The sequence below is a fragment of the Cryptomeria japonica genome, chromosome 2 (genome assembly GCF_030272615.1).
Source record: "Cryptomeria japonica chromosome 2, Sugi_1.0, whole genome shotgun sequence".
NCBI classification, from domain to species: domain Eukaryota; kingdom Viridiplantae; phylum Streptophyta; class Pinopsida; order Cupressales; family Cupressaceae; genus Cryptomeria; species Cryptomeria japonica.
The window spans coordinates 40266463-40292931 of NC_081406.1; positions in this window are offsets into that span (position 1 = coordinate 40266463).

Sequence of the window (26469 nt, forward strand, 5' to 3'; positions counted from 1 at the left end):
GATGAAGAAAGAGTTTGAGATGTCACTCATAGGGCAGATTAAGTTCTTCCTTGGATTGCAGATTCAGTAGATGAAAGATGGAATCTTTATTACTCAGTCCAAGTATGTCAAAGAGGTGTTGAAGACCTTTGACATGGAAGATAGAAAATCGATTGGTACACCAATGGTGACCGGTTGTAAACTATCCAAAGAGGGTGACTCAGCATTGTTTAATGAGAAGGAATACTGATCAATGATTGGTAAGTTGCATTATGTAGTGCATAGCAGACCAGATATTGCACATGCAGTTGGCATTACTGCAAGGTTCCAGAAAAGTCCAAGAGAATCCCACTTGGTTGTAGTCAAGCGGATTCTTAAGTATCTGAAGGGAAATATTGATTATGGATTGTGGTATCCATATAGCAAGGATTTCAACTTGAAAGTATTCACAGAAGCTGATTGATGTGTTGAAGGATGCTAATCCTCAGGGGGAGTAGCATAATGGAATAGGAAGCTTGTGCCTCCACTTTGGCATTGTTGTCAAAGGGGGAGAAGAAGTTAAGCAGAGAAGATATCTGCAAAAATTGGGGGAGAAGATGTGAAGCGGAGAGATATCTTTGTATATTGCCATCAATGCCAAAGGGAGAGATTGTTGGCATTATGTGAACCGGTATGAGGACATGATGACATTGTATGTTGTCATTGATGTCAATATGCTAAAGAAGAGAGAACCAGTATGTTACCAAGAACCGGTATATGTGAGAACCAATATAACATTGTGAACTGGTATATGTGCCAAAGTGAAGTGGTGTGTTTGTTCAAGGTGAACTGGCATGTTGATATGGAAACTGGTACACAAAAGCTTTGTGTGACTACTGGTTGGTAGTCTTAACTTCAGGGTTTCGGGTTGAAGTGCTTCAAGCCAGTGTGACTCAATCGGTGATTTTGTGTGATGAGTTAGCATTGTAATGAAGAACAGATCGTGTTGCCACGTCAGTCTTGTGCACGTGAAGCATCTTGCATGAAGGAGATTGTTCCTATCTACCTCAAGAATGTGCAAAGTCTGTAAATGGTGAAAACGCGTGAAAGGTTATCAGCTGCCATGAAAGCAGTGGAAAATGAATGATGGAGAACATCTTGAGATCGGTTCAAGACTGTTGCATTTAATGCAATTTTCTCAATGGTCAGAATTGAACCGTTTGAATTGCTTAACCTAACAGGTTTAGGATTTAGGGTTTATGCTACCGACCTATCTGTTTTCTATAAGGTCGATGTTGTGTTTCTTTCTGAAGTTGTTGGCAAAAGTTGTGTGTGTGTATCCAAGTGAAGAGATATGTGATTCTTGCCAAACAAGAGGAAAGAAGTGATACTTGTAGAGTGTAAGTGCAGAAGGTGAAGAGGAGCTAAAGTAGATCTACATTGGCATTGAGTGTTGTTACCAAATCATTGTAATACCTGTTGATCTCTAACCACTTCAACAGTTGGGAAATCCCTTAATAGGGTAGCTTTAACTGGCTTACTATAAATCCTTTAACAGGGTGACTCAAAACCATTGATTTCTTGAAATCCTCTAACAAGGTAACCTTTAACAGGGTATTCTAGCCATCCCTTAACCAGGTGATCCCTAATAGGATCGGTTCCTAATAGAACCTATTGTATCAGTCCTTAACCAGACAAGGCTCCTAATAGAGCGGACTTCTAAAGAGTTCAAAAATAGCTTGTGGGTATTCATCCCCACTGTGGTTTTTCCCAGTTGGGTTTCCACATGAAAAATATGTGTGTCATGTGTGGTGTTATTCATGTGATGGTTTAAGTGATGTGTATCTGAAGGTAAATCATGTTGATCTAGCTGTTTATATTTTTGATGATAGATTACCTATTCATGCACTAGGGTGAAATGGAGATGATGTATTAGATTGTATGAAAAGATAAGTGTCAACTGGTTTATGCTTGTCTCAGTTATTCTGGGTTTTGCCAATTGTACTCTATTTAAGACCGGTGTTACTGTTTGTCTGCCAAAGCACAATGTCTGCTAACAAACTAGTTTTAGGAATGTGTTTTTGTCTGTACTAATTCACCCCCCCTCTCAGTTTAGGTTTGGTACTATCCATTCATCATTGAGTTATCAGTAGATAGGTGTAGAACTCACCGTACCATAGGGATTTGGAACCAATAAGGTGACATATCATCTCAGATTCAAGGATATTATAAGCGGGATCCAAAGTTATTCTACCAAGAACTCATAGCATGTTAAATTATGTGGAAGATCTAGGAGAGATGCAATGGTAGCCATAGCGTTAACAGCTCGATTTTCATCTCTGGGTATCTGCTCAAAGGTGATAGTAGTAAATGATGCCTTTAAACTGTCTACCATTTTCTTGTACGGCATGAGTTTGGCATCCTTGGTCTGATATTCATCAGTTACTTGTCCAATGACCAGTTGGGAGTCCCCATATATCTATAACTCTTTTAGTTTCCATTGTATGGCTAGTCTGAGTCCTATAATCAAGGCCTCATACTCTGCTATGTTGTTCATGCATGGAAAAGTTAGCCTGTAAAACTTCGGGATGCTGTAACCTTGAGGTGTGATAAATAGAATACCTGCCCCCGATCCATGCCTAGTGTATGAACTGTTGGCATATGCGCAGAGCATGATGACATGATGATATTGTATGTTGTCATTGATGTCAATATGTTGAAGTATGAACCAGTATGTTGTTGTAAGCAAACTAGCAAGAGAACCGGTATGATGATGTAAACCGGTATTTGTGAAAAAGTGAAGTAGTATGGTTGTTCAAGGTGAGCTGGTAAATGGAAGTTTTGTATCAGGGTTTCATTTGGCATGACTACCGGTTGGTAGTCTCAGCTTCAGGATTCTCGGTTGATGCATTCCAAGATTGTGTGATTCAACTGATGACATCTTGTGATGAGTTAGCATTGTAATGAAGAACAGATAAGTGTTGCCACATCAGCCTTATGCACATGAAGGATTTCCTTGAGGATCTTGTATGGAGATTGATCCTATCTACCTCGGGAATGTGCAAAGTCTCTATAAACGGTGGAGAGTGCATGATGAGTTATCAACTTCCTAAAGCGGAAAAGAATAAATATTGGAGAACATCTTGAGATCTGTTCAAGACTGTTGTATTTGATGCAGTGTGATTAACAGTCAGGATTGAACCGATTGGATTGTAAAACCTAAATTTTTAGGGTTTAGGGTTTATGCTACCGACCTATCAATTTCCTATAAGGTCGATGATTTTTTTCATTTTGAAGTTGCTAGCAAATGTTATGTGTGTATCCGAGTGAGTGATACTTGATTCTTGCCAAACCGGAGAAGTTTGTTGATACCTGCAGAGTTTTATTGCAGAAGAAAAGGAGCTAAAGTGGATCTGCCTTAACATTGAGTGTTGTTATTAGATCGGTGTATTACCTATTGACTTCTAACCATTTCAGTAGTTAGAAAATCCCTTAACTGGGTAGCTTTAACAAGATTTTGTGTAAATCCTTTAACAGGGTGACTCAATTCAATGAGTTCTTCAAATCCTCTTTTGAGGTAACCTTTAATAGGGTTCTAACCTTTAACTGGGTATTTAGCCATCCCTTAACTAGGTGATCCCTAGCAGGATCCATTCCTAGCAGAACCTATTGTAATAGACTTTAACCGGACTAGGCTCCTAACAAAGCGGACTTCAAAAGAGTTCAAAGAGAAACTTGTGGGTATTCATCCCCACCGTGGTTTTCCCAGTTGGGTTTCCACGTGAAAAATCAGTGTGTCATGTGTGATGTCTTTCATGTGATGGTTTAGTGTTTTATTCAAACTAGTAAAATATGTTGAACTAGCAGTCATTATATTTTTTATGATAGATTACTTGTTTATGCATAAGGGTGAAGTGGAACTGAGGTATTAGATTGTATGGAAAGCTAAGGGTTACCGGTTTATATCTTCGATATTCTCACTATGTTTTACCGGTAGTAATCTATTTTAGACCGGTGTTATTGCTTGCCAGTTAAAGTTCAGTGTTTATAGTCAAACCGGTTCAGGAAAAGTGTTTTTTCCTATACTAATTCACTCCCCCCTCTCAATACCAGTTTGGTACTAACTATTCATCATTTATTCATCATGAACCATCAAAGTATAGTTTCCATGGTTGCGCTGTTGTGATCATGAAGATCTCTTCATCCAAAAAATTGGAAATGAGAGGATGATCACCTATGAGTGGTGCATCGGCCAACTGATTTGCAATAACTTGGCCCTTGATAGCCTTACGGTCCACATACTCAATGTCAAATTCACTCAGAATCATCACTCAATTAGCCAAGTGATCATCACTCATTTAGCCAAGCGACCAGTCAAAGCTGCTTTGCTGAGTAAGTACTTGAGTGGATCTATCTTTGCAATGAGTTGTACTTTATGTGTTAACAAGTAATGCCTCAGTTTAGTGGCTGCCAAGATTACTGCTAGGCAAGCTTGCTCAATAGGTGTGTAATTGAGTTCATAGCCGACTAGTGTGCGAGAAATGTAGTAGATAGCACACTCTTTCCCTTCTACATTGTGTTGAGCCAGTAGTACTCCCAATGTTGTATTAGTTGCTGAAATATAGAGTAAGAGAGGTTTACTGGGATCTGGTGGGATCAGCAATGGTGTATTCATGAGATAATCTTTAAGCATCTGGAATGCTTGTTGGCATCTGGTATCCCATTAAAAGTGGATGTTTTTGTGTAGCAGATATGTAAAGGGGTGACACTTATCTTCCAATTGTACAATGAATCTTTGGATGGATTGAAGTTGCACTTGTAATGTCCTTAGCTGATTGATATTCTTTGGAGGTGGCATGTCCATGATTGCTTTGACTTTGGCTTGGTCGACCTCAATGCCTTTGCTTGAGACAATGTATCCTCGAAGCTACCCTGAGGTTACTCCAAAGACACATTTCTTTGGGTTGAGTCGAACATGATATTGTTCCAGTCTGTCAAAGATTTTCTCTAATATGTTCAGATGACCACCTCTTGTGAGTGATTTTTCCAGTAAGTCATCAACATAATCTTCCATTATGGTATGCATCATATCATGAAAGATGGTTGTCATTTCTCTTTGATAGGTTGCCCTTGCATTCTTTAGACCAAAAGGCATTACATTCCAACAGTATGTTCCCCATGGATATATGAAAGTTGTCTTATGTTGATCCTCTGGTGTGATCTTTATCTAGTTGTACCCTGAAAAGACATCCAAGAGTTAAAGCATGGCATGTCCTGTTGTTAGGTCCACTATTATGTTGATGTTGGGTAGGGGAAGTCATCTTTAGGACATGCTTTTTTCAGATCTCTAAAGTCAGTGAAAATACGGATGCCCCTATTTGGTTTGCCAATAGGTACAATGTTGGAGATCCAATCTGCATAATCAATTGGTTGAATAAAACCAACATCTAGGAGTTTCTTAAGTTCTGCTTTGACTAGTACCGCCATCTGGGGATGCATCTTGCAAAGTTTTTGCTTGATAGGCTTGGCTCCTTCTGCTACGGTGAGATGATGCATGACTAAATTAGGATCAAGACTAGGAATGTCTGCATATGACCATGCAAAGTTGATCTAGCATTTTTTGAAGAATTCGACAAACTTAGGTTGTTCCTCTAGAGTTAAAAGAGATGCCAGATGTATGTGGTGAGGAGTTTCAGGAGTCCCCACATTGTATTCTTTTGTTTCCTCAATGAGAATCATTGATCATTCTTGTTGTTTACTAGAGGGGAGAATGTCAAACCTTCCATCCTTAGGTACCTCAGAGAGGTTTTCACCATTGGATACGCTCTTTCTTTTTACTTTTGTGGGATCAAATAGTGCCACAGTGTGGTTTTCACTAGAAGATCCATGTTTTATTGTTATATTTTGTAGCTGAAAGGTTTGTCATCCGCCATGAAGTATGTTGCGCTATTAAGTTCAATGGCGAATCCAGTTTTGTGATCCCCACTTGGTATGTTATCCCGTAGTTCCAAAAATTCAATGATTGCCTCATCATTTTGGAAAAGGTCAAGACATGGGGGATTAGATTGGTTCCATTTGATGAGTTTGGGATGGATAATGGGCATTAACTCATCGATTGGGTTAAGTTCATAAGATGTTTCAATGAGGTTTAAGACATTGTGGTGAAGGTCGTTGATGGTACTCTCCCTATCAGAATCAGGCATAGGATGTGGAGTAGGGTCTGTGGAAGGTGTTTCCAGTTCAAGAACCCAAGAGGTTTTAATTTGTGCTTCTCCATAAATAGGGATTTCTTTGTGAGGTGGAGGGGGTGATGCGTCTTCCTCATCTGAAGTATTGGGATATACTGAATCAAATTCCCACTCATGTGAGTCGGTCTCTAAGTCACTTTCCAGTATCCAATTGCTATACCATACTGAGATATCTTTTGAGTTAAACACTGTAGGTGTGATCGGCTGATGTACCTGGATAGACAGAATGATTGGTGTTGCAGGAAGGATTATGGGGATTAGTGAATTTGATACAGGGAGTATCAGCATTGTTGACTCTATTGCTTCTATTGGAATTGTCGGTGTTGTTGATACTGCTAGGAATTCTGATATAGTTATTGTTGCTAATGGTGCTATTGATGTTATTGTTGCTGCAGATGGAGTTGTTGGTTTGATTGGTGGGATGATTGGTGTTGTGGATGATCTTGCTGGGATTTTTAGCCTTAGTGGGGTAGTTGCTATGGTGCTTGGTGCTGCTGATATAATCAAAGGCGGCCTCTTTAGAGTTTTAGGCTAATATAGAGGTTTGCTAGGTTTTCCTTTGAATCAGAGCTTAGGAAGAGTCTCCTTTTGAAAGCCTAATCCAGTGTTATCTTTAGGCTTTAATTCCGACTGCAATGGCTCATGTTGTCCTTGCTTGCAAGGTCCCAAAGAACTTTGACCATCATAACCCATTCTTTGCTTAATGAGAAGGCCTTTTCCATATTGATATGTGGGAAGCTTAGCTTGTGGGATTTTTGTGGTGATAGGATCTTTATAGATCCATTCTGCTAAGTCCTCATCTTTGATCTCCTCTTCTTCACTCTTTCCAAGGATAAAAGGCTTCAAAGTGCATGCTGGCTTGACCAGTGGTGTTTGAAGTAATGTTGAGGTTTACCATGAGTTCTAGGAGAAGTGGGCATTTGTCCAACATAAAAGAGTTGGCTAAGATTGTATTCCCCAGGACCTTCCTCTATCATTTTCATCTTTAGCTCCTCTTGCTTGGGTATAGTGGTGTTTGAACTCGAAAGAGAAGCTAGACTTACATATGATGTGGATGGGATAGCTTCTCTGTTGTTGGAAACGGTAATCTCTGGTTGATGATTTATATTGTGACAATATGCAAAGGGATTTGCATCTCCCAAGATTGTAATTTCTACATCATTATGAGGGAATTTGATACACTGATGGTAGGTGGATGGAAGGGCTTGCATGGCGTGTATCCAAGGTCTTCCTAACAAAAAATTATGCAGCAAAGGAAGGTCCAAAACTTGACATATGATGTGCTTCACCACTGGGCCCACTCGAATTGGTAGCACAACTGCTCCTTTGGATGAATGCTCTGCATCATCATAGGCTTTCATTGTTATCTTTTTGTCAGGATCCACTGATTCAATTGCATATCCCAATGTTGTGACCAATTGTAAGGTACAGATATTTAGGCCTGCTCCATTGTCAATCAAGACTCGCTTGATTCTGTGTTGGTTGATAAATCCTTCAATATGGAGTGAGGCGTTATGAGGTTGCTGGAAGGATGTATTATCACTTTCAGAGAAAGTGAGACATGGTGATGACCTTATATTTCCATCCATAGCTTGGAATTGATCTGTATTTAGATTTGCAGGGACTGACACTTCTTGGAGAGCTTGATCCAAGATTGTTTTATGATATGGGGATAGGCACAAAAGCTCTAAGATGGAGATAAGTGTGGGCATCGTATCTAACTATTCCACAAGGTTATACTACTTTGGGATGGAGGGGGTGCCTTGTGGAGCTGCTTTAATGGTGATCTTGTTGCAACGCGTAACAACATTATAGGTAGAGCTTGGATTTTTTATGGTAATGGTTGCAATTTGTTCATTGGCATCATATAGGTGATTCACAGTGTAATTATAGGTGGCTCGCATATAATCAATGGTATCTATGTTTCGCCTTGAAGTGGAAGGACCCCTTTGATCTTGTGATGGAAGTAGATTTTTAAACATAAGATGATCATTGTTTTTTTGTTTTTGGGTCGTGTCCTTCAATTTCAATCTCGCCTTGGTCAATAAGATAATGAATAATATCTTTCAATCTGTGACAATTACTTGTTTTATGCCCTTTCCCTTGATGAAATTCTCAATGTTCAGTGTCTCTCCACCATGAAGGTTTAACCTGAGGTTCGTAATTGGACATTTTTGGTAGGGTCACCAAATTTTGAGAAACTAACTGATGTAACACCGTTTCAATAGGTTCCCCTAAGGGAGTGTATGTTTGTTTTGGTTTAAAATTTTGTTGGCATTGTCTAGGTTCCTCTTGATATATATTGCATCCTTGATTTGGAGGAGCAACTGTGTTATTCTTGGGTGGAGGGTTTTGTCCTACAAATCAGACCACAAGTTGTGCACTTTTAATAGTTCTTCCATCTACAACCCCATCATTGAAAATGTTCTTGTTTTTGTTCTAGAAGTTAGGCTTGTCACTATTGAAGCGTGGGCAAGGGCCATCCTTTGGCTCATTGTATATCTTGATAAGCCCTTTTTTGATGAGAGCCCGCTCACATTTTAAACTTTATGTGATCATGTCATTGAAAGGATTTGTACCTTTCATGTCTAAATGAAATTCCATTTCTTTGTTTAAGTTCAAAATAAAGATTTCCACTAGTTCTCTTTTAGGTAGCTGAAGGGAACATCTACTAAACATTTGTTGCCATCAATGCAGGAAAGCTGAAAATAGCTCCCCTAGTTTTTGCTTGGTGTTACATAGATCGGCCATGGTGATATCGTGTTCAATGTTATGTGAGTAATGTGCAATGAATTTCTAGACCAGTTCTTCGAATGTCCTAATGCCACTTGTTAGTTGGGAAAACCATTGCATGGTTGTCCCTGCCAAACTTTGAGGAAAAAGTCGCATTAGGTTGTAAATTCTACACATGCTATTGTATGCGGGAAAAGTGGGTCGATAGAACTCAATATGTGAAAAATGTTCCAAAATACCTTTCCACACACACACACAGAACTTCTTGGTGCAAGCTATGGAGTAATGAGGTATTACTCAGCTTCCCAAGGTTGGTCCCATGGTTCTCTATCCTACAATGTCCCTCAAACCAATGTTTTTGCTCTTAGATCACTGAGCAAAATGATTTAGGGATGGCAAATGCAAGAACGAGGGATGCTTTGATAGATTTTAGTATGAGATGCATCCTAAGCTATGCATGATCTTAAAATGCAATAAACTAGATTATAAGATGACAAGGTTAGTATAAATACTATCCTAACATGATATATTAGTCTATGATTGAGTTAAAATGATAAAGAAATTATTCTAAACATGCATATTTAGACTAATTCCTGATTTAAAAGAGGCTAAAATGATGAGCATAAAAATGAGATATGAAAGCTTGAATGTATTTGAGCATAAGTATGATACTACAAATTTGGAGGATGTTTTAAAATGGAGGAATGAGAGCTCTATTTATAGCAAAAACAGGGCAATGGATGGTCAGGATTGAAAGAGTTGATCAAGGGTTGAGTTTGAAAGTTGGGGATCCATGTTTGCAAATTGCACCAATGAAATGGTGACAAGTGTCAACATAGGGTTGGGTTGAGAGAAGGGGTTGGAGGCATTAAATGCCTAAGGAGACCGCATGGTTATCTAGAGGGTAAGGGTCAAGCTTAAGTTAGGTTTACCCAATGGATTAAGACTTAATTCAAGGATAAACCTTTGTGCAAATGATTAAGAGATAATCATGGTCAAAGCATTAAAGGCCTGATGAGACCCTTGGGTTGGGTGAACGTTGAGTTAAAACAAATAATTTAACCATGTAAGAGGGTTTGAGTTAACTATTAATGGTTATGAAGACTTTGGGGATTTAAGTGGTTGAAGGTTGGAAGCCTTTAATGGTTATCAAAGACTTTAAGGAATTAAGTGGTTGAAGGTTGAAAGCCTTTAATGGTTATCAAAGACTTTGAGGTTTTGAGAAGTGACTTCCCTTTGCTTAGGGATGTGACAAAGTTTAGAGGAGGGGTTAGGTTAATTAGAAGCGATTAGAAGATTCTAGAAGGGATTAGAAAGGGGTTTGGGATTTTGCAAGTGGATGGAGGGATAATAGGATTTAATTGAAATAAAGTATTTTAATTCAATTTGGTTGCAATTTGGGGAAATTAAATAAATTAGATTTATTCAATTTAGGATAACTATTTAATTAAATTTGAATTTAATTAAAAGTGGATAGGGGGGTTTAATTGAATAAAATGATTTATTCATTAAATGGGTATAGTGAATTTTATTTAAATAAATTGAGTAATTTACTTAATAAAATAGAAGAATGTGGATAATTTAATTAAATTGGATTTAATCAAATAGAGAAATGAACATAAAATATTCATTTAGGAATATGGTCATTTTTATACGTCTACATTTTGCCCCTCTTTGAAGTGACGTGTGTGCACATGTTATTTCAAAGAAAATGATGTGTTTTTGTGATTTATGATCAAATGCAATTTTTGTGTCGCTCTTTTGATTTGCAAGTCGTGCCCTAGATTTGATTTGATGTGTGATGCCCCCTCGGGAGATGAATCAATTTTTTTGAAAAAATTTTATTTGATTTGATGAGTTGCGTACCTTGTTTCAAGTTCAATGTGTGAAGCATGATTTGTGTTACAAGCTGATATAGGTTGGAAACTTGAGTTGTGTTACAAGCTGATATGGGTGGGAAACTTGAGTTGTTTTACAAGTTTATGTGATTGTGGAGACTTGAGTTGTGTTACAAGTTTTGATATAGTTTTTGATAACTTGAGTTGTTTTACAAGTTGATATGAAATGATAGGATTTTGAACTCGATGTAGATGAGCAAATTGTTTCATGTTGTTGATGTGAGTTTGATTTTGATATCTTTGTTTTGATGTGGAAACTGATATTGGATTTGATGTTGAGATTTGATATGATAATGCCCCCTTGGGAGATCATTCGTGCACACAAAGCATGAATGATCTCTCGAAAGAAGAAGAATGTTGTTTGAAAGATAGAAGAGTAGATAGTGATGGCATGCATGGGTTTGATAAGATTGATTAGATTGATTGGAATGAGAGGAAGTCTGGTTTCAGGTATGACACCTCCTGTATAAGATATGGATGATCGAGCGTCTGGTTTCAGGAATGATATCGCCTATATAAGATATGGATGATTGAGCGTCTGGTTTCAGGAATGATACCACCTGTATAAGATATGGATGATCGAGCGTCTAGTTTCAGGAATGATACTGCCTGTATAAGAGTTGATCAAAACATCTGGTTTCAGGAACGATATATCCTGTATAAGAGCTGATCAAAACATCTGGTTTCAGGAACGATATATCCTATATAAGAGCTGATCAAAACATCTGGTTTCAGGAACGATATATCCTATATAAGAGCTGATCAAAACATCTGGTTTCAGGAACGATATATCCTGTATAAGAGCTGATCAAAACATCTGGTTTCAGGAATGATATATCCTGTATAAGAGCTGATCAAAACATCTGGTTTCAGGAAAGATACATCCTGTATAAGACATGATAGAAGATAGTTTAGAAGAATGATGAAGATAGTTTAGAAGAATGATAGAAGATAGTTTGGAAGAATGAAGAAGATAGTTTGGAAGAATGATAGAAGATAGTTTGGAAGAATGATAAAAATAGTTTAGAAGAATGATAGAAGATATGAAAGTGAAGAAAGATTCCATGATGATGTGATAGATATGCATGCGAGGGATGCAATGATGAATGATGAATGATATTTTGAAAATGAGATGTATGATATGATATGCAACTAATTGTAAAATGATATGTAACTATTTGTTTTTGAGCATCCTCATTCTGCATTTGTCATCCCTATATAACCATTTGTTTGCTTTCTGTGTATATATCATCATTGAGCATTGATTTGTTTAGGATATGTTGAAAATTTATACAAGCATAATGGTATAATTGAACCATAATGACCTGAGAAAAATTTACATGATTTTTGATTTTGCAAGATAGCACAAGCGTCAAGGTATAATTGAACCAGGACGACCTAAGTGCATATTGCGTAAACATACAAGAGTTAACCTTTGTCCCATACAAATCCGAAATGTCCTCAGCAATATGCCACCTGATTACTTCGTAGGACAAATTTGTATGATAAAAGACTTCACTCACAGATAGAAGACAAATAAAACATCACATTCCTTCCTTGCTTCTCTAGTCGTAAGACATCCTTGAGTCACTTAAGAGATATGATAAGCAAAAATTAACAACCATAAGTAAGCATGCATGCTATTTGGAATGTATTCTTGTCAATTAAAACATCTTGCAAATAGATCTGTGTTTAGTTGAAATTAGTTCAAGTCTGTGATGATTAGCCTTCTCACATTGTCGTTTGGCATTTGTTGGTTGTTTTGATCCTTGTTGTCTTGCTACGTTTTTGGTCTGATGTTGAAAATCTTGAAGGCGAAATGCCCCTAGCGAGGTCAGGATTTTGCCGCTTATTGTTGATACTAATTTGATATGGATATGTACACTGATCACCAAGCCATGGTGGGATACGATTTGGATAACTGATTCAGATAAACCAAAGACAGTGACTATGCTAAGTATGTCCAGGATTGATAAGCATTTGTGAATTTTTGGTGATGCCTCAGATGGGTGGATATGATATGTACAATATGATTTGTGAAACATGTATTTCCATCAATTGATAAAGATAAGGCTAACTATAATAAAATCCAGCAGTCATACTGATTGATGTCATTGTTATGATTTAGTTGATGATTGATAAGAATGTCTGGTTTCAAAGAGTGAGTACCCCGTATAAGACCGATCTGTCTGGTTTTGAGTGTACCTATCCTTGTATAAGACATGTTTGATGTTGATTTTGAGTAATGAATTGATTAACAAGACATGTGATCAGTTTGATTGTAGAATTTTGAGAGTTTGCCTGTTGTTGATCTGATTTGATGGATGGTCCATGTGTTCATGCTTTGATTTTTATTTTATTTTTATTTTTTTGGATTTTGAGTTTTTGGATATTTTGATTTTTTTTTATTTTTTTGGATATTTTGATTTTTTTGAGTTTTTGGATATTTTGATTTTTTTGATTTTTTGGATATTTTGATTTTTTGGTTTAGAAGAAAGATGTATTTGGTTGCCCCAATGTATATCAAGACAAGGAATGGATGAATGGATGATTGAACCATTGAGGCGGAAATAGATTTGTTGTCCATAGTTTTGATCAAGATCAAGGATGAAAAAGGGGATATGGATAGAGATAGGATATAGATAGCACTGGATGATGGAAGCAATGAATAGATAGGATAGATAGATATGAATTAGAGTGAAGCAAGATTGTAGAAAGAATTGGATGATAGAAGATATGAATAGATAGGATAAGGGATATGGATTAGAGTGAAGCAAGATTGTAGAAATAATTGGATGATAGAAGATATGAATAGATAGGATAAGGGATATGGATTAGAGGATATGGGAGATATGGTAGGAAGAATAGAGTGGATGAACTTTGCCCCCAAGCATAGAGGTTTCCATTTGCAAAAAGGTGATATGTAAGATTGTCATAGTATTTAGCACCATCTGAATAAGTGTTTCTGAACTTTTCAAAGATAGAGACCCAACCCACACTTGGAACCTCTGGAAAATTCAACTGAACATTTCTAGCAACTAGGAAGCAGACTCAAAAGGGAATAAGAATCCCAAACTGGATCAAGTTACTTAGTCTTTGATTACCCATGTGTGTGAAAGTGGGTTCATTCTGGCTCATATGATCATTGTAATCTTCAGAATCTAGCATGGCTAGCTACATGAGTTACCTTGACTTCAAAAGCATCCTGGATAGAGCCTCGTTGCCAATGAGCGTCCATAGCCCCGACGAGGTTATCGCTGTAATTTCACAAATATTGCTCCATTGCCAGCCAGGCATCCATAGCCCCGATGGAGTTACTTGCATGTTCCTATAGCCAAGCATTTTGATATTGCATTTCATTGCATTTTGCTTTTCTTGATATTCATTTTCTTGCTCATGCTTTTGATATTTTTTTTTTTTTTCTTTTTTTTCTTGCATTGGCTTGTAAGTGATGAAACTTACATGGGTCTGATAATTACAGTGGCACTGAAGCAAGATTTTAGATTTTTCACTAGCCATGTCTTCAATTTAAGAGATCACAATGATTTAGAGAAATCAATTAAGTATATGAGATATAGTAATCAAAAGATGTCGGTACCAAGATACGATAAGTGGTTCTTTTCTGGATTGAGTGTGTATCCCAACTAAAAGAAAATGTTAAAGAGGAACAACCTTAGATTCTGAAGCATTTCATGAATAGATATCTAGGAAAAGGACTAAACAATAGATTCCAGTATGGGCAAGTATGTGACAAAATGACACAAATTCCTATTTCACAGATGAAGGATTTATGCAAAGGATTGAATGAAAGGGATGGAAGGATAGAAAAGAGGTGTTGGATAATAGATAGAATGTTTGAAGATTTGTGCAAGGATAGATAGAAATGTTTTCAAGATGAGTGTTGGTACTTGAGAAGTGATGAAGAGATGGAGGAAAATTGAATTTTGGGATAGAAGGACCCAAAATAGATAGAGGAAATGATAGAAGAATAGTTTTGGAAAGATGTTTAGATAGAGGGTTGAAAGAAATTTCAAAGATGTGCTCCTCATTGATCTTTCTTATGGATCATTTGAGGTGATGGATTGGTGGATGGAGGGAGGTAAGGACCCAAGATGGATGAAAGGGATGGAGAGTTTGATTTTGGAATGAAAGGACCTAAGATAGATTTAGAAGAAGAAGAGTTTGACTTTGGAATGAAAGGACCTAAGATAGATTTGGAGGATGAAGAGATTGACTTTGGAATGAAAGGATCTAAGATAGATTTGGAGGATGAAGAGTTTGACTTTGGAATGAAAGGACCTAAGATAGATTTTGAGGATGAAGAGATTGACTTTGGAATGAAAGGACCTAAGATAGATTTGGAGGATGAAGAGATTCCTTGATCTTGATCTTGACTTGGAGTAGGATCATTTGAGTTTGTGCTTTTCTCTTGATTTTGAATTAGAATAGTGGAGGATATGGAAGGGATATCATGCTCTTGCTTAGGAGATGGATGTTGAATGGGACTCTACTCTTGAGATGAAAGAGGGTCATCGTGGATGGAATACCAAAATTTTAGGGGATCATCATAAGATTCTTGACAGGTGGGATCTTGATCAAAAATGGGATTAGATTGGAGAGCCATGATATCTTGATCTTGATTTATGCTAGGACTCATTTCCTTTGATTGGGTTTCCTTTTTTTTGGTTTGATGATGAATGGTCATACGAATGATAAAAGTTGATATTTTTGATAGTTTGATGTAGAGAAATACTCCTATTGATAAGAGTCTTAGGACTAGGTTGTCTCTTCTTTAACTTAGTTTTTTGATAAAGACTTGTTCGTCTCAAAATATGAGGAGTGGTCATACACGAATGATCAATGGTTTCTTTCGATGTTTGGATTTAGATACTTCGTTTGGAAACTTAAGTCTACTTGTATCAAATGAAGGTTTAGATGCCCCCTCATGACAAAGTGTGTCAAATGATATGGATAAAGTCTCTCGATATGGAAACTTGATTTGACAACTTAAGGTTTAAACTTGGTATGTTGTTTGATAGAATCCTTTAGATGATGGACCTTTTGATCAAGGTGATGATAATACCTGATTTTGATAGGATAAAGTCTTATCTTCAGCTAGTTTTGGATTTGACCACTTTTGTTCTAAGACTGACTTGTTTGATTTGGAAATGATTTCTCTGGTGTTTTGATTTGATTTCTTGTGATTGCGTTTGATATTGGACCTGAAAGGATACTCAAGAAGTTTGAAAAAATTTTCTAGAAAGGCTTGTTTTACTCTCTGGTTTTCTGAGTTTTGAACATGCGCTAAGCTAGAGACTAGATGCGCTAAAAAAAATTCTCAACGCGCTAGAGAAAAGACTCCATGTGCTACACTGCCCCCTGATACACGCTAACTGCTTTATTTTTCTTTTGCCTTGGTTCAAAAAGGTCATGCGCCAATATGGGCCACCAATGCGCTAACTGTTAAACCCTATGCACTAAAGTTTGGCTTCCACGCAATAAGCTGATGCTTCAACATGCTAAACTGTTTTCAAAATGCGCTACTTGAAACTGCTAGAATTGGATTTCTATGAAGCGCTAATGTTAAGACTTAATGCGCTAAGGTGAAGGTCTAATGCGCTAAAAGATGGTCCCCACACGCTAAGAAGTTGCTCTCATGCGCTAAACTGCCCTGATATATTTTGACTTGGTTGTTTTTTTGCGATTTTTGGAATTTTTAACACTTGTGATTTTGATGGATGATTTATTTTTGGATACTCAAGCTTACTATGTCAAATAGATAAATTCTTGATCACTTGGTTTGATATTCCCCTAATCTTGTTGGATGAAAGTCTTTCCTAAAGATAGTTGAAATGTTGATAACCATCTCAAAAGATGCTTTGTTGGATTTGGAAATCTTCTCTACTTTATGATTCTTCCTTGTTTGAACTGACTTTTGAGTTTGATTGTTGGATACTTTGCAAGATATTTTAACATTTGTGACAAGAATACATAGCACACATGAAGACAATGATCATCCTAATGCTAAACATTGAGTGTATATTCTTTTGAGGATGTGTTCAAATCCTCAATGTTATCACTGGTTTGATTTACAACAAAAGACACATCAGATAGACTCTTTATTCAAAGGTCATTGACAATATCATAGCCCACTAGTCTCGATACTCCGTCAGCTCAAACAGCCTTGTCACCCCCTAGAGGGCGCCCGTTTTTTTGTCTTTTGCCAGAAGTTAACTCAAAGTGAATTGCTTCACAATTGAGTAGTTATCTTGGCAGATATATGGTGAGTAATCTTGGGGGCAGATTCTTCCCCACCCTTGCACTATGATGTTATAAATGTCTGGTTACTGACTTGGTTCAAAGCTTCTATTTCTATGGTTCGTAATCAGGCTTCCCGTTCGGCCATCAGTGATAAACTCCCTCAGGAGGCTTCCCAACCTTTAGAAAAAAGGCTTTACGTATCTCGAGGATACTGGGGGAAGGCTAATCACTGCGCGCAACCATTGAAAAGGACTTTCGTCACTTTCCACATTTGATTATAGTGGGTTGGAATTCTTGGCGTCAAAGTCGTTCCCCACTCAGGTCGTTCTCTTCACACCGGCCAAAGAATGGCTTTAAGAGTTTTTCAACCCCTTGGGAAGGCAGGTCTGCTAAAGGATGTAAATGCTTGAAGTACAAAAAGCTTAAGAGTGGTTTGGCTTTTTGGTCACCTAGTTATGTGGAGAGCATATACCTTCCACTTTCGAGACAAGGCAATCAAGTTGTTCTTTTTAGCCTTCAAGACAATGATTTGCTAACTTCTATTTGGAGATGTTGCTCCAACAAGCATGATGTTCTTTTTAACCTTTCATAGCAAAGTGTGTATTTCCAAAACTTTTGTAAAACAAGCCTGGTCAACAAAGTAAGTCGTGATTTTGGTCAACAAAATTAAAGTCGATAGGGGAAAGTTTTCCCTCTTTGCTTTGTACAAAATGAAGATGATGTTCTTTTACTTTGCAAAATGAAGTGAATCCTTTTAAACACCAAAGGATGGTGAGGTTCTTTTTAAAACTTTTGCCAAAGTAAAGATTGTTGGTTCTTTTTACAGCTTCCAAAATGAAGTGTTTTTCCTTTAATCTTGCAAGAAAGCAAATATGAAGTTTGTTGTTCTTTTTACCTTGCAATAAAGAAAAGATAAAGTTTTATTTTAAAACACCAAAAAGGAAGGCATGAAGTTCATTTTATGCATCCAAATGAAATGATGAGGTTTATTTTAACTTTTGCAAAAAGGAGAGTGAGTTCTTTTTAACCAACTTTTGTTGAAAGAAAGTAAAAAAAGAGACTTAAACCCTCTAAACTAACTCCTTCCCCTGCACAAAAAAGATTAGAACCTACACATAGACGGTGATCAAATGTTAGTGTGGGCTTACACAAGCCTAAATTCTGATCTTGGTTACAAATTTTACAATCCTGATCCTAAAATGCCCTGAAATTTGTCTAAGTCTGAATTTTGGAGGATCTTCCAAAAACTAGATTTTGCATTATAACTCCTAGAGGTCCGAAACCCCTCTCAAACATCCTGACAATATATATGGAATATAACTTAAAGTATAAGAAAGAGAAAAGAGTAGAGGAAATGTCACTTATACTTAAATGTTATATTCCATATATATTATGCCTCCCACAAGCCTAATTTTTGACTCTGTCATAAATTTTTGGCTCTGCCAACTCAATGCGCTAAGAAATAATGTCTATGCGCTAAGAAAAAGCACCTACACGCTAAGTTGTTTTTCTGATGCGCTATTCTATTTTTCTCTCATGATACCTACGGAAAATTGTTAGAAATATGATGCGCTAAGGAAAAGACTTCACGCGCCATAGAATAGACTGCACACATTAAACAGTGAGTTGGATGCGCTATCTAACAGACCCGACGTGCCAAACTATTTTTCAGATGCGCTACTCTATTTTTCTCCCACATTGATACCTACAGGAAAAGATTAGTGGAAGTCATGCGCTAAAGAAAGGACTTCACGCGCTAGAGTATAGACCCCACGCGCTAAACAGTAAGCGGGATGCGCTAGACTGTTAAACGGATGCGCTAGGGAATGTTTCCCACGCGCTGATTCTTGTTTCCCGCAAACCTACAAAGTGGTTAAATTCAAAAACCGATTTGATATATGGGGTTGGGCCCCACGGTGGGCGCCAGAAATGTATGCGGGAAAAGCGGGTCGATAGAACTCAATATGTGAAAAATGTTCCAAAATACCTTTCCACACACACACAGAGGACTTCTTGGTGCAAGCTATGGATTAATGAGGTATTACTCAGCTTCCCAAGGTTGGTCCCATGGTTCTCTATCCTATAATATCCCTCAAACCAATGTTTTTGCTCTCAGATCACTGAGCAAAATGGTTTAGGGATGGCAAATGCAAGAACGAGGGATGCTTTGATAGATTTTAATATGAGATGCATCCTAAGCTATGCATGATCTTAAAATGCAATAAACTAGATTATAAGATGACAAGGTTAGTATAAATACTATCCTAACATGATATATCAGTCTATGATTGAGTTAAAATGATAAAGAAATTATTCTAAACATGCATATTTAGACTAATTCCTGATTTAAAAGAGGCTAAAATGATGAGCATAAAAATAAGATATGAAAGCTTGAATGTATTTGAGCATAAGTATGATACTACAAATTTGGAGGATGTTTTAAAATGGAGGAATGAGAGCTCTATTTATAGCAAAAACAGGGCAATGGATGGTCAGGATTGAAAGAGTTGATCAAGGGTTGAGTTTTAAAGTTGGGGATCCATGTTTGCAAATTGCACCAATGAAATGGTGACAAGTGTCAACATAGGGTTGGGTTGAGAGAAGGGGTTGGAGGCATTAAATGCCTGAGGAGACCTCATGGTTATCTAGAGGGTAAGGGTCAAGCTTAAGTTAGGTTTACCCAATGGATTAAGACTTAATTCAAGGATAAACCTTTGTGCAAATGATTAAGAGATAATCATGGTTAGAGCATTAAAGGCCTGATGAGACCCTTGGGTTGGGTGAAGGTTGAGTTAAAACAAATAATTTAACCATGTAAGAGGGTTTGAGTTAACTATTAATGGTTATGAAGACTTTGGGGATTTAAGTGGTTGAAGGTTGGAAGCCTTTAATGGTTATCAAAGACTTTAAGGAATTGAGTGGTTGAAGGTTGAAAGCCTTTAATGGTTATCAAAGACTTTGAGGTTTTGAGAAGTGACTTCCCTTTGCTTAGGGATGTGACAAAGTTTAGAGGAGGGGTTAGGTTAATTAGAAGCGATTAGAAGATTCTAGAAGGGATTAGAAAGGGGTTTGGGATTTTGCAAGTGGATGGAGGGATAATAGGATTTAATTGAAATAAAGTATTTTAATTCAATTTGGTTGCAATTTGGGGAAATTAAATAAATTAGATTTATTCAATTTAGGATAACTATTTAATTAAATTTGAATTTAATTAAAAGTGGATAGGGGGGTTTAATTGAATAAAATGATTTATTCATTAAATGGGTATAGTGAATTTTATTTAAATAAATTGAGTAATTTACTTAATAAAATAGAAGAATGTGGATAATTTAATTAAATTGGATTTAATCAAATAGAGAAATGAACATAAAATATTCATTTAGGAATATGGTCATTTTTATACGTCTACAGCTATCACCATAAAAGCATATGATGATGAAGAGCGCTCATCCAAGGGCACGATCACCTTACCTCTTAAAGTTGGGCCAGTTACGAAGGATGTGGTATGTCAATTCCTTGATCTAGATCTCACATACAACATACTTTTGGGACGTTTGTGGATTCATCAAATGAGATCAGTAACATCAACATATCATCAATGCATAAAATTTCCTCACAATGGAGTTGAAGTAATAGTCAAAGGTGATCTGAATCCCTTCATATATTGTACTAACTTGCAACCAAGATCAGAGATAATAATTCCAATTAATAGAGTAGCAACTCCATCATCAGCATATGTGGATCCAGAATCCTTGAAATCTTCAACATTAAAGCAAGAAGAGCTCAAAGAAAAATTCCAGGTTAAACACATGGGATGTGGTGAGTATATCTTTCATGTTGATCAACTCCCACTATTGCCTAAGACATTTAGTTGACAGGAACAACCTACAAACAATTTGCAATATCAAGGAATCAGGTATGAACCAACTAGTGTTGTGGCTACTAAGTCTGAATGCAAATCTCCTCTAGTGGTGCAAGCAGCTCTTGATATCAATAATCCTAAGAGTGGTTCCAGCGAAGAATCTATTGAGTGTATCGCCAGCCCTCTTGTGAACTCACATAGATTTACCATTTCATCTGTTCATTCCATTTCCACTTCTCTCTCAAACTTGGATCACCAAGAATCACAAAAGCCCTTACTCATTGGGGATGAAAAATCAAGCTTTGAAAAGAAAAATTTAAAAGTCAAAAATAAAGAAAAGTCCTTTAGTCCAAATCAAATTCAAAAGCTATTGGACCTTGCAAAAATCAAAGTCAAGGATAAAAATCCTACGAAGAAAAAAGAACAAGAGTTGATCTCCCCTAATATCAAAATAATTGGGGGCGAAAGTTTTAAAATTTCAAGTCAAAAAGAATACTTGTTGATCCTAAGTCTCCATCATGTCATTATAATTTCACTTATTTTCTCAATCATAAGCCTTCATAACTAATCCAATTGTTCCACACATCCATTCCCTTTTGGTGATACATCATGACAATGGACCTTTAATGGAACTTCCTTGAAGAACTTTGTTGTCAGGGATGCCCAAACTTCTTTAAGTGACACGCATGTGGGCCTATGTAATTCACACATTACTAATTCTACCTTAGTTCCTTCCAGGGAGCAACACATCATTCAATCAAGGAACGTTGCAGCTACAATCATAAGGTAAAGCCTCGCACATTTGAAGTGGGTGACTTAGTTCTCATAAAAAATCCTAAAAATCAGCAAGACAGAGAGAAGAAGGGCAAGTTCGAATGAAATTGGCTTGGTCTTTACATCATCACAACAATCTATGGATCAGGTGCATATCAGCTTTCAACACCAGATGGAGAATCTCTTGAGGATCCTATCAACAACATGCAACTTCACAGGTTTTACACATAGCTCTTTAGAATATCCTAATTCAAAAATACAAAAAAAACATAAAAATAAAAAAATCGTTACTTGGTGAAAACCTAGCAAACAGGCACCTTGTGACATTAAAAAAAAAGGGATCAAAAAAAGTAAAGAGAAATAAATCCGTCCAATGGTGAAAACCACTTCGGTGGCGCCCTGGGCAAGTACCATGGTGAAAATAGGGTTACCGGCACCATGTATAGAAACATTGCTCCTCCTTCCTTCGAGATTCAATCTCATCCTTTCACTTTGCACACACTCACAGCCTATCCACCCATAATAAATTTACCCATTCCCATCATGGCTTGTTATTGATCTACATAAGATTAGTTAGCCATTCATAATAAACCCTTCCCTTTTCCCCCTTTCCTTTTGTATGTTGGAAATGTGGTCTTCCACCTCCAAGAGGGAAAACACTTCAAACACACCAATGAAGCATTGCATTAGATGTTAGAAATCAAAACACATGAATAGATTAAAAACTCTAAAATCACCTCATTGTACTCTATCTCTAAAGATCTATAAGATTCAAGGTGGCCCTCACTTGGAAGAGCACTTGATCCTCAAGATGGCAACGAAGAGAACGAGTTATATGAAAAATGCTACTAGAATCGAAATAGATGCAACTAGGATTCTAGTGAGTGCTAAGAGGTGAAGATGAAGATGAAGGATTCAAGCTAGGTGATTAGGAGGAAAAGTATATTCCAAATTGAAAGCTAAGTACGGTATGTGAGTTAATTAAACTAAGATGAGAATGCAAAACTTATAAAAGAAGTGAAATTAAGCTTGGATGGAAGATTAAAATGCAATTAAATGAAGCCAAACTATGTGCTATGGATGCTTGAGGATGATTTTGATGCTTGGTGATGACAAAGAGAGCTCCTTAACCTGCAATGTGACTATAATTTTGATGCACAAAATACTTGATGAATTAGTAATCTCAACAAGGGCTAGGATTGAAAGTTATCAATCCATGGGAAAGATTCAATCCAATCCCAAGTTGACAAATGTCACCTTGAGAAGGCTTGAGGGGATACTAAACAAGTATTGGATGCTAATCAAGCAATTAGGGATAACCTCAAGGAGTGACATCATTGGATAATGTCATTAACCAGGGAAGCAAGCTATTACCCAAGAGGTAAACTCTTGTGCAACATGGGAAAATGGTTAAGGGACAACCATCATGGCTAAGGGGTGTGGGCTTGTAAGAGGCATTAAATGCCTTTTGAAGAATTCGGAGGCTAACTTGACCAAAGAGGAAAACAAATAGTGGTTTATCTAAGAGCCTTACATGTTTGGAAGACTTAACAAGTTAACTTGTTGAAATAGATAAAGTCTTAAATGCATTTTGAAGACTTTCTTCCAAATTTGGAGAAGTGAGTCCCCCAATTTTAGGGATGGGACATGATTATGAGAATAGGACATGATTAGGGTAAGACTAGAAGGTTTCTAGAAGAATGATTAGGGGAATGTAGTATTTTGCAAGTGGTGAGGGAAAATAGGTAATTTTGGTAAATTAAAATGATTTAATTTAGCCAAAAAGGGGATGCAACTTGCATTTGTAGGATTTTACAAGTGGGGGGATTTTTAAATAAATTTTGATTTATTTAAATGCAAAAGGGATTTGAATTAAATGTGAATTTAATCAAAAATGGGAAAAGGGGATTTTAATTAAATAAATAAGATTTATTCAATTAAATGGCTAAGGGTACTTAATCAAACCTTAGTTTAATTAATAGGTTAGGCTAAAGGAAATGGACTTAATCAAATCTTTAATTTGATTAATAGGCTAATTAGAAGAATATGGATATTAATTAAATCTTAATTTAATTAATTGGAAGAATTAAGAATAATTAAATGAATAAAATTCACTTAATTCATTGTGCAACTTTTAGGTGTCTACACCTTCCATAATAAATCAGGTCCAATCTGTAACTAGGGCAAAATCCTAAATCTAGTGATGAAAGTAGTACCCTGAGCATCGCATGTTTTGAGGAGCATCGTCTTTTTATTACTCCTCCTTTTCACGCACAATCCATAATAAAAAGTCATTTGCATCGCCAATCCGCAATAAAGTTTTGATCTTCTTTGCAATGGATTCAATCAATTTCAGATAAGACACAAGCAGAAGTGGGCTTTCAACAAATCAAATCTTTCAGTAGACTTTGGCAACAACATGGTTTTTCGGTATAATCTTTCCTTTATCAAGATGACAACATTGTGACCAAATAAAACATGTTAACATATGTGGCAAGAAACACAAATAACTTGAATATTTGATTGTGTGTTGGTGTCAAGTCTTGGTTTTCTTTTGATTTTTATCCTTTGGTGACATGTCTTTTAGTTTTTTTGGGATGTCTCTGACTAGAGATTATATCTCCAAGATGTCTTTGACTAGAAAGGCGAGGATGGGATATGTTCACCTGTTATTTTGCTGTTTGTGGATTATCTCTTAGTAATGCTATGACTTGTCTAAGGATATGAGGATATTGTGAGTCTAGTGTGAATTGGGGCATTCCTTGTTTGTGATTGTCTGATCTCCATGCAAATGGGTACAATGACTTTCTAGGTCAAACCTATACCTCGATTACCATAACCTATTTGCCATAATAAATTTCAATGATGATAATAGCACAAGAAGCTCTTTCACTTCCATATCTTCTACCTTCCATCCCCCTTTCATGATTAACCTCCATTGTCCTTCGACTTGAGTCCGTGTAGCCCACTATCACATGACTGAGTATAATGACATGCCAAAAATATCTACATTTCATGTAGTTTGCACCTGCATTACCACATATTAGGATTTCATACATACATATAGATATCAAAATCGCATCACGTATTGCATATATCATTGGTTAGTATCTGCATTCTCATATATAACATAAAATACCAAAATAATAACACATCATGCATCTCATCCTATAAATAATCATATCATATCATATCATTATCATATACTCATCTGCATATAAACCCAGAAAAAGATCAAAAATATATTGCATTTCATCATGTACATATTTGCATCCATATCATAAGCATCATAAAATTGTCATAAAGCATATAGAACATCACATAGGAACACATGCATATAGCTGCCACAAGGATAAATCATCTCATATATAACTAAAAAGTAATAGTGTCATGATACAATGATGTCAATATCATATATGGCTACAAAATCACCCAAAGGTGTCTACATCATCGTATAAAAGCTAATGCAAAATGGATCCAAGAGAGCTATGATGAAGACCCTCCCTCAGAGCTAGGTGACCTCGAAGGAATCTGAGCTCTTGAAGGACTAGCCCTTGGATCATCTCGTCTAACCCCTCCTCCAAACCCTGCGTGACCATTTTTTCACCAAAGCAATTAGCAGTCTTGTTTTTGCCCAAATCTCGGGCATATACATAATCAATCTCAATCCTATCGCCTTGATTGCAACATGGTCCTTAGTAGTCAAATCTGTTTGTAACTGTTGTGTCATGGGGAATCTCTCTCTAGACTCAATCTGGGGTAAGTACTCTTGTATCCAATCGAATCAATCATATCAATCCTAGTGGTACTCATGTTCATCACATAGTGTTGCTTATCTTATCCTATCCTAGCCTAGTGGTACCTATGTCCATCACATGGTGCTTCTCATCAGGCTCTATCCTAGCGCTTATGTCTATCACATGGCGTTGCATCCTAGTGCATATGTTTGTCATATTGTATTATATCTTATATTTCTAGAAAACTCATCGGATTTTATCAATTCAACAGTTTATCCTACACTCAGCTTAGAAAACCTACCTATTTTAGAGCACCTATTGAGTGAATCCTCTCAGCAGCTTATCCAATTGGCAACGTATGTTTATCACAGAATTGTTAATTCTAGCCTTGTTTTTAGTTTGTCTTTCCTAGGGCACCTGTTTGAGTGAATCCTCTCAACGACTTATCTAATTGATAATGTATGTTCATCATAGAACTATCAATTTTGGCCTTTTAAGACATAGACACGATTTTGTTGATTCCTCTTGAGTCAATCTTTTTCCTGCATGACCTTGTCACACTATCTTGTCAGTCCTTTCTTTCATTTCTTTCTTATCGAGAGATTGTTTGCAATCTTTTCAAATATTTTCATCAAAACTCTCGAGGGGGCATATCATTCCCATCATGGGGCAACTTTGTATCAGTTTATCTTATCTTCTTTTAGCCAACGTGACAAGTTGCATTGTCTCAAAGAGGGGCAAAATGTAGACACCTAAAATTGTCCTATCTAATTAAATAAATATTTTATTTATTTAATTATTTAAGCCTAATTATTCTATTAGTTAAATAAATCTTTATTTAATTAATTAATTCACTTTAGCCCTTTCTAGCCTTTTTCCTCATTTAAATAAATACTTTTATTTATTTAAATTATCCTTTTTCCTAAAATAAATAAATATTTTATTTATTTAATTAATCACACTTCCTTTATTAATGAAATAATTTTTTATTTATTTAA